Source organism: Triticum aestivum, chromosome 2B (assembly GCF_018294505.1).
Source record: "Triticum aestivum cultivar Chinese Spring chromosome 2B, IWGSC CS RefSeq v2.1, whole genome shotgun sequence".
NCBI lineage: Eukaryota > Viridiplantae > Streptophyta > Magnoliopsida > Poales > Poaceae > Triticum > Triticum aestivum.
In genome coordinates, this window is record NC_057798.1 from 41,038,941 (window position 1) to 41,045,795 (window position 6,855).

The window sequence follows — 6,855 nt, forward strand, 5'->3', positions numbered from 1 at the left end:
CTTTAAAAAAACAAAAACCCCAGCACCTGAGATACTGACGCGTGGATGCCTATTGGTCCCGGTTGGTGCCACCAACCGGGACCAAAGGGCCTCCTGCCTAGGCTCGCCGCACCGGCCACGTGGAGGCCCATCTGTCCCGGTTTATGCGAGAACCAGGGCTAAAGGTTTAGGTTATTAGTACCGACACTTTAGTCCCGGTTCAAAAACCGGGACAAATGACCCTCACGAACCGGGACAATAGGTCCTTTTTCTACTAGTGAGGTGATCTCTTGCGATTGATGGAGCATATGTAACAAGTTAATATAATGCATTACATGTGTGATATACCATGTTCGCTCTAACGGTTGTACATACTCTATGGAGCCAGAGCGGGCGGCGGCGGTGTACCCGTCGCTTCCTATCCCCCTTGGGGGCGTCGCCTATGGAGGTCAGTCAGGCATTGACGTTTGGTGTCAGTCATGCAGCTTCCTCATTGTCTAGGCATGTGCAGCCTAGGGGCATGTGTGGAAGTTCAACAGGAAGCTTCGATGTGCGCGTTTGTGTTGTAGGGTGTCGCGTCTAGCCATTTATGTGGAGCACATTTCCTTGTCGGGTATACGTGGCCTCATGCCGATATGAACGCCGGAGCAAAAACTCCAGAGTGCACCTTTGTGTCACATGGTGTTAATTCTGGTCACTTGGGTGGCAGAGTCATCGGCTCGTCTGGTACGAGGCCTCGAGGCCAGTGTGGGTATGTAAGGTCTGTAAGCAGGAGCGGCGGCCTTTGGTCGTGTTGTAGGTATCAACTCTGGTTGTTTGGGTGACGGAGTCGTGGGCTCGCTTCGGCACAACCTTAGGGTTAGTGTGTGTGTGGGTATATTGGAAATGACAATATTCAAACTGAAGTTTCCATGATATCGCTGGAAGTTTGATATAATGCAGTAGAGATAAATATGTCATGGTATATAGAGTTCAGGTGGTGGTGGGTTGGGGCATATCAAGCATGTTGATGGATGCGCTGCAATGTGCAAAATCCTACATATCCTCAGTCACGGTGCTTAGGCTTAATTAGGAAGTACCTAATAAAACCATGTAGATTTATTTTCTTCCTTTCAGAAATGTAAACGGTATACTTAATCCGTAACTATGTATCAGAAAGAGACCAGCTATCATGTTTCTGATGTTTTCACATGCTGCGAAATACTAAGGACAAGTTGTGTGACCATGCACTTGTTTTAAATAAAATGTCAGGATAAGGAAGACAGGGATGAATATGTTTCTTACGGTTTTCCTTGTCATATATACTACTCTGAAAGGGCAACTTGAGATCTCCAGATTTCAAGGTAGACATGTAGCGTTGCACCAGTAGTAAATTAATATAAAACTTTCTATGCCTTGCAAGAATGGACTTCAAGCATGCAATTGCCATTTTCATGTTGAGTGGCTCAACTGACCTGTACGTGATCCATGACGAGTCTCTTATGTGCCTTCATCAATTCAACATTGCTACCGTGGAAAACAAGATGAATATGACAGCTAGGTTTCACATGGAAGTTGCATGTCTTTGTATATGCTCCTTGTAATCTGTAATCTGCAACTGCCTGCATGTTCTGTTGCCATTTATTGATGGCAAGAAAATTTGGAAGGAGCAAGTTGAGCCTATTACTGGACCACTGTAGAAGTGTAGATGCTAGTAACAATTAAAGTTCGCATAAGGTGAAAAGCTTTCAGCACTCAATTGTATTTTCTAGCCAAGAACAAAGCAGCAAGAAGTCATCCACAAACACAAAAAAAGGGAAAAAACAAAGCATAACAAGGCAAGCAAAAGTGCAAAACTAAACACTCCCATGGATGGCACGTTCTGGATTCCTCCGATGCAAAAAATAATTGTTGTTGCTCGATGGTCGTCTCTATGGACACACACTGTGTCGAACATGACACTGACGGAAATCAAAACGTCAACCAATATGCCACAACCAATACTCAACATAATTGATGTCGAATCTATTCTATTAGTTTTTCATGTTGTTGTGATTAAAAACAGACATAGGACATATTTACTGGTTTATTCCAAATATGTTTGCGAGCTTACCTCCGTGTGGACTGCTTGTAAGATGTTAATGTGGCGGTGCTACTAAGCGTGTTACCTGACAATGGATTGGCCTTCTACATAAGGACTAGTTAATAGATTGCAATACATTTGTGCTATGCCATTTCCCGCTGATGATTGTACATACTCATTACTCAACGTGAAGTTATCCAAGGTCACACACACACACACACACACACACAGGAAATAACAAAGTATAACAAGGCACGCAAAAGTGCAAAACCAAACACTACGATATGGATGTTGACGTATAATGTGTTGCCTAGTCTCTTCCATCAGATCGGTCTTTTGGTTGCATTGGCTAGAGCATGCACTTCTACATGGTATCAGAGCCAAGAGGTCTTGAGTTCAAGACCCGGCTGGCGTAATTAAAATTGCAGCCCACTTTCGGTCCACGTTTAGGTCTGAGGAAGCCACACGTGAGGAGGGGTGTTGACGTATAATGTGTTGCCTAGTCTCTTCCATCAGATCGGTCTTCTTTTGATTGCATTGGCTAGAGCATGTACTTCTACAATGGATGGCACTTAGATTGCTCCGATGCAAAAAGCAAGCAAGTAATAATCGTTGTTGCTCGATGGTCGTCTCTACGGACACACACCTTATCGAGCATGACACGGACGGAAATGAATGCATCACGCTGCACGTACGTCGACTCGTCGCTGCGACGACCCACTGAAACACCCATCTGCAGCGCTGCTAGCTGCATACATGCATGAATGCCAGGGTGAACTCAGCCACAGTGTGCATGCATGGTTACGTCTTGCGCACGGTTAATGACTTGTACTCCTCCTGGTTCAGGTTCAGGTTCCGGTTCCAGGATGAGCTCAGAAACAGCCGCGCTCTCTCGTACGGCGGGCTGGCAACCGAGGGACGTCGTCGATCCATTTTTCCCAGCGTTCGAGAAAGGCATGCATACAGTTGCATCGTCAATCATGGTATATGTAGTTTCAATCTGGGCCGCTGGCATGCGTGGCCATGGCATGGAGGACCAAAAGCCTTGATGATGGCGACATGGTGCTTCCTTGTGAGACACAAAGAGCATCTCTTGTCGCGAGACTGCTTGATTTCTGAAGAAAACGTTGCTTCTGTTACACGTAGTACATCGGCTCTGTTCCGACCGTTCGTCTCTACCGACGGTCAACTGCCAACTCCTGGCCACCCATTTAAAGGCCGATGAACAGAGGAACTATCTCTCTCTATCTTTAGGTCTTCTTCGACGAAAACTTATTGGAACTTTACGGAATTCTATTCCTTGAATGTTTTGCAGAGCTTGTCTGTTTAAAGTAGGATTTAAAACCATAAGTTTCTTTATTAGTTTCTTTTGTGTGTAATTTGGCAGTGAAAATTCATGAAGCAATCCTCATAGAAATGTTACTTTGTTTGACTCAGAAATATATCATGCAACCAATATTTATCCAATAAAATCAACGACACTCCAACCCGACAACTTCTGTTACACATTCCTATATCAGTCTTGCTAGATGTCAGTCGACTAAGACTTGATTAAGTCTCAGTCGACGCTACATTCGTGAGATCTTACATTGAGATTCATGTATAATTTTATTTTCAGTTTTTCTTTTCTCTTTCCTATATGTTATATCACTTGACTGAGAGCCACACCCTTATTTTTGGACGGAGGGAGTATGTTATTAGTTGCCACGACATTTATTGTATCAGGGAGTGGTGGAGTGCCCTTATGACAATTCTAGGCGATGGCGTAGGATTTCCAAAATAAAAACAATTTTCCCATTACTTAGCACATGCAGGTGTTTTAGCCCACTAACTATTTCAGGTAGTAAGGAGTGGACTTGATCTTAATTTTTGACACGCACTCCTTCACCACTTGAGTCTCTATATTTTTCTCTTCACATGTTTATGAAATTGTGAGACAAAGATACCCTAGGCGTGCTAAACTAGGAACTCCTCTACCAACAATACTATGAATACAACATCCATATACATTATACACAAAAGTCAACAACAAAAGAAATGGAAAATAGTTCCATGGTCGATTGTTCCATTTGAAGAACTACACATATCGCTAAAAATGTAGAGGGAACTGTCGTGGTCCAATAGTTAGTAACAATATTCATCTCAGGTGTCGCTAGCCAAGTCAGTGCCACCTCCATAATCTCAGTTGTTTTTCATATTTCTTCTTTTCTATGAATTATATAAAATTTGTTTTCCTACACAAACTTTTTGTGGGGCACACTCATATTATTTCTAAGACACTTGGCTCCCATGTTCTAGATTAACAATATCAACGATCCGCTAGTTGTTGATCTTGTATATGGGTTCCCCGTCGATAGAACTTGGTGAAGTGGAGAGAAACATGAGGCATGAAAGTGCCCAAGATTAGGCCCCCATGTTTTGCATATATGAGAATTAACTTTAACCATTATTCGGGAGGGTAATTCGTACTTATGTTTATATGTGAGAGTAAATATATGGAATGATTATATTTTGTACAGAGGGTAGAATTTTTATTTTTTTAACGTGTGATCTTGTTCTGAAATTAGGTAGAATACAAACTTTTTCTAAGGTTTAGCAAAAATTAGTTGTGAACGAATTATGCCTTGAGTTTGTTTAGGGCAAACAAAAGTGTCCCTTCATTTGGGTCACCTTTTATGTTGATGACAAAAGCCTCACAGACGAAATCAACTTATCGACACTAATATTTATTCTTCTAGCGGAAATACATGGCATCAATATGTTTTTTAGTTGACATCATTGGCATCATTATGTTTTGATATACAAACTAAGAACGTGATAACTTGATGGACCCAATATTAATAATTAAGATATGGATTAAGCAGTTGGGCCCACAATCCCACAAAAAAGAATCTCTCTCCCACGTTTCTTTCAGAGAAAACAAATGTTAATCTCTCTTTTCCAGGAAAAGGAAAAAGAATCTGTCTTCGATTACTATTAAGGCTACTGCTTTTCAACGTCATATCCAACTCTGGCCAATTTGCCAATCATTAGCATGACTATAAAAATAACGCACAAGACAATGGCGCAATGTCCTTGCTTCTCATCCAGCGATTTGTTAAAAACACAGAAAAGTGGTCATCGGTCTCAAAAGAGAAACTTAACACACATTGGTATTTAGCTGAGCAATTAAGAATGACATTAGGTGAACTGTTGGGATCGATATATTATATAGTTTGGGGTATCTTTTGTTTGATGTGGTGGTTAAGCGGTTAATTCTTAGTGCCAGTATAGTAATTAGACAATTGGAAACTGCGTCATCCATCATTAGTTCAATGGGTCAGTACTTACATAGCTTGCCTCTTTTGAAGCTGCAGGTGTGCTTGAAGTGCCTACACTTGTTCCATGCATTAATATTATATGTCATCAATCAAGTTTTCGTCAAGAACCAATCATTGTTGTAGAGAATCCATACGTTGTTTACTAAGTATCTAGCATTCTAGCTAAGTTTGTGTCAGGTGAGGTTTCATAGCTACAGGATGATAACAACATATGTGATATTACTATTTTTTAGGAGAATATCTGATATATTGGAGTTAACTAATCAGTTATCCCTATATCCTTCAGATATCTGAATTGGAAGCTAGATTCCCATGCAGGTGTAGGTTTGGATGGATGGAGCAGATACGTGGGTCCATCAAAGGATCATCCATCACCAAGTTGATATGCATGCACCATCAACTTTAGGCACGTTGTTTGTAAACAAATCCATCAGATCATGAGATCAACAACCCCAAATATGATGAGGTGACGGGTGATATTGATTCTGCAAGCCTACCGGCAAAACATATAGTGCATTACAGGTCCATTAGATTAATTCAATTGGATTTTAGAGGATACCATTTCTCAAAATGTTGATCCATTGATGGGCTAAGACAACTAAGAGGGTGCTTGGATCAAGGGACTTATTTTAGTGTGACTAAAAATAGTCTCTTTAAGAGGCTAAAGTTCCAAGCACTCCTGACTAAAGAGGGGCTAAAACTAGTCTTGAGACTAAAAAAATGTAGTCAGGGGTACCCCTACTAAAATGTGGATTAGTCCTCTCTCTCCTCATTTAACTCCTCTCCTTTAACACACGCGAGTTCTGGATTGGAGGGTTTGGAGGATAATAAATGCTCATTAACTTGATTTTAGTCTCTTTAGTATTTGGATCCAAGCATGGGTGAGGCTAACAAGTTTTAGTCCCACTATACTTTTAGTCATGGGACTAAAATGTATCCAAGCACCCTCTAATGACTTTTTAAAGATAGAGAATACAATATTGACGAACATTGAATGTGTACTTGCCCACACACACAGACACACAAACCTTTAAAATTCGATGAAGTCCATACTTGCGTATGTCCATTCTCAACTAACTAAGATAATTATTATTGATAGCATGAAACCTGAGATTTGATCTTTAGTGCATCGAGGATATAATCATCCAACCAATAGTTGGTTCATAAAATTAATGAATTTTATTGTATTCTTTGAGAAAAATAAATTTTATTGTAGGAAGAAGATAACCATGTGTTTTACTTTTTAAGATAGTATAGAAATCATACTCCTATTACAACTTCAGATGAAAGTAAAACACTTTTTGAGGGTGTTAAGTTCGTAAATAAGTCGCACAATTAAGCATGATTATCTAGCTAAACGGCAAGATTAACCTACCATACCCGACCCGACACACATGTATGGGCACCATGTGTATATGCGACTCGACTGATACACTTTTAGTTTCATGGAAGTAGTGTTGAATAATCTATCTAGATCACCATAATCATCATAAG